Source organism: Sinocyclocheilus rhinocerous, unplaced genomic scaffold, assembly GCF_001515625.1.
Source record: "Sinocyclocheilus rhinocerous isolate Xijiao unplaced genomic scaffold, SAMN03320098_v1.1 scaffold2886, whole genome shotgun sequence".
NCBI lineage: Eukaryota > Metazoa > Chordata > Actinopteri > Cypriniformes > Cyprinidae > Sinocyclocheilus > Sinocyclocheilus rhinocerous.
Window position 1 is genome coordinate 43,857 of NW_015651492.1, and position 3,862 is coordinate 47,718.

Below are 3,862 nucleotides of genomic sequence, written 5' to 3' on the forward strand. Positions count from 1 at the left end.
GAGGGAATGAATGAATGAATGAATGAATGAATGAATGCATTCATTCATTCATTCATTTATGAATAAATAATTGGAAAAAATATATATTTTTGTGTTTCTTAGATGCAGACATTTGTTAAAGTATGCTGAAATAAGTAAAACATATCTTTAGAAAATTAATAATTAAATGTAAAACACACACTTATATACTCATCTGTATATATATATATTTTTTTTAATAATTCCAGTCTCGATCGAGAGAACTCCGGTCTAATGCACGCGGGTTCTCGCGTATTTCCTTATCACTTCTCGCGTGTGTTTTGTTGTGAAACATAGTTTGCGGACCAGACAGAGCTGTCGGCGATTCTTCCCTTACAAAAAAAATACCTATACTAGGAATACCAGGAAAACCTACACACCACAAACCTGCACATTCCTACAGGATCCCACAGGATTTTCGTGACCATTTTCCTGTACGACTCCTTCAGGACTCCTGCAGGACTCCTACAGGAAACATGCAAGACTCCTTCAGGAATCCTACAGGAAACATGCAGGAATCCTACAATAAAAAAATTGCAAGACTCCTTCAGGAATCCTACAGGAAACATACAGGAAACATGCAGGAATCCTACAGAAAACCTAAAGCATTAGTGTTCAGTCCTATAGGACTTCTGCAGGAATCCTAATGAACTATTATTTATACTCATCCTGTTGGACTGCTGAAGGGATATTCACGGCCTCCTGTATGACAAAACACTTTTTAAAAGCAATTTCCCAAAGAAAGTCTATTCTCTGACTCCATCTGATTTAGACGTTTCAGTAGCTTGTCCTTGTTTTCTGTACAGGAAAGGTTCATTTCTGAATCTTTGTTAAAGGCCAGTATTATAGTATTGTTAAAGTATGTCATTTTTGAGACCTACTGTTCATTATTAAATGTAATTGCTGTTCGTAACGCAATATTTATGTTTTAATATTCATTATTCTTATAGTTTAATATAGTATTTATTGTATGCTTAATGTATTTATATTTGTTGTACAGACACCACAAAATAAATTTGACAAGAAAAGACAAGATCGTTTTTACTTTCAGCAGAACAGATTTTTTTCCCTCAAGAATTCATCAATATAAAAAAAATTTAAGTAATTGAATGCACAACTAGGAGATGTTAGATTTTAGATATTCCCAAGTGAAATTAGTAATACATGGTACACCTATAATAAATGGAATTTAAAGTTTAATTAAAATAATCTATGAAGAATAATGCAGTTTTTTTTTTAAAGATTAATTATTGTAAATAACTTGTATGTATTGGCCTATTGGCAAATATTCACATATTACATAAAAAGGACAATTAGCCTATGTGTTTTGTGCAGTTTAAGTGAAATGGTTCTGTGTAATGAAACGCCTGACAGTTGCACCCTCCTGCACTTCTGGATCTTGGAGCTGTCTATATTGTTCATCCTGTGGGACCTCCTCAATCTCTTGACCTACCAGATCGTCAACTGGCATCTTCCACAGCATGGCCAAATTATGCAGAACAATGCATGCTCCTGTCACCTTTGCTGCTCTCTCTGGCTCCATTGCAATTCCTAACGAGAACAATTGATTCAAAACTTGTACTTCATTTGAAATATTATCCTGTCTAAACAGATAAACAAATAATCCAACAAATAATAAATCTGCTGTCACATAGGCCTACCCCTGTGAAGACATGACCACCTCCTTTTTAAAACACCAATGCTTCTTTCAACTGTTACTCGTGTCTTGGTATGTGCAGAATTGTATTTCTCCTCTACTTGCGTGGACGGATTTAAGTATAGTGTCATCAACCACTTTTTAAGTGGATATGCAGAATCACCCAGCAAAATGCCACTATACTCGCCAGAATCAAATTTGTCATAGATGTTTGATCTCCTAAGGATAAAGCTGTCGTGCTTTGAACCAGGCCATCTAACGACACAGTTTAAAAAACATACATTTGGGTCACAGATGACTTGGGTGTTTAGCGAATGAAAGCCCTTCCTATTAACAAAAGCATTCTCATCCACTGTGGGTGCTTTTATCTTGATTTGTGTCCCATCAATGCAGCCAAGTACATGAGGGAAACCGACAATGGAATGGAATTTTTGCCTGTTTGCATTTTGTCCGTTAATGCTTGGCATGCATATGTAGTTTTTCATATGACGACAGAGGGCAAGTGACACCCTGCGGACCACTCTACATACTGTAGATTTGTGAATCTGTATGCTGTCGCCTACTAAGTTCTGCATTGATCCTGTTGCAAAATAGCATAAAGCGATGCACACTTGTAGGTTGGGGGAGAGAAAGCGCCGTTTCGGTCTGTTTCGTGTTGAATATCACCATATGTCCGTTATGCGCAATATTCCCTCTCTTTTAAAGCGCAAACGAGCATATATGTCGACATCATCATAAATATCCAAAGGATGATGTCTGTCTCGTAAAATTAGTCTACGAACATGCAGTACACAGCTGGTGCAACTGGCCCCAGATACGTTGACGCATCCGCCATTTTGGAACGGTCAACTAGACGTCATTCACCATAACAATCAATGAATATTCAAAGATATACAAGCATATAACTTGCTGTAGTAGACGCACACATTCAACACGCTCAAAGGTTCGCAGACTGTTCCAAAAATGGCGGATGGCTTACGTATTACGGCCCATAGAAAGAGTGGATAATGAGGCATCTACGTATATATATCTATGGTCGAGATCCCGAAGCGCAGATGTTTCGAAACACTGCTCCGAAGTGTGATGCGAAACACCCATGTCACGTGACTAAGGCGAATCAAAGCATCGGGGCATTTCACAAGTGTTTCGAGACCCGAATCTGCTTTTGATCGACAGGGTCAGGAACAAACCACACAATCGCACATCTGTCTTAACCTAACTCCCGCAAAGTATAAAAGTGGAGTTAATGCAGCAGAACAATTAATATATTTAAATAAAAAATCTTTATATATAAAAATACCAGGCATTGTGGCTTCTTGTCTTTTATTAATGTTAATTTTTTCACGACCAAAATAACATATTCACAAAGAGTTCATTCAGTTGTCAGAGAGAAGTTACAACACATTACAAGAACAGAAAAATAAAAACACAACTTTCAAATATTTATTATAATTATATACATGCTTCACCCGGATTCGAACCTAAAGGGAGAGGTTCTGACAACATGCCAGTTGGGCACACTAACCACTCCCCCAACCTTGGAGGTAAAACAAGCACAACATATATGTTATAATTTGTCAATTCGCTTAACTGATTCGTTGTCAATGCTGTTTCAGTGCAATACTTGAAAATGACCACTAGGTGTCACCTTAGAGACGGGTGTCGAATTGGTACGAAGCCTCGGCACATTTGCTTCGATTGTTTCAGTGTTTCACGAAGCCTCGCTCTGCCCACCACTAGTCGAAATTGCATCCCTATTTGTGTGTTATGTTTTGTAAAATGTATTGTATTGTACTTTAGTTTAAAACCCCTTAACTGTCACCTGTGGGACGCTTGGCGCTCTTTTTTTGTTGTCCTTTTTCTCTATCAAATCCTTTAGTAATTCTCATAAATCATATATCATTTGAAAGCTTAGAAGCCCAAGATTCATCCTGTAAATCGGACATTGCGTTACCATGGAAATGGTACTTTAAATGGTACTCTTTTGGCGGTCTCCTCCCCCTTAGTGGGCGGTGTCAAGTGTCATATTACAAAATGCATTACGGTATTTTAGAATCAAACCTTTTTATAATCTTGACAAAAAAGATATCATTGGAAAGGTCCTAGTCTCAGGATTCCATATTTTGAGATAGAAGTAATATTGACAGAGAAATCTAGACATTTGTGACAGAAAAATGCATAAAAAAA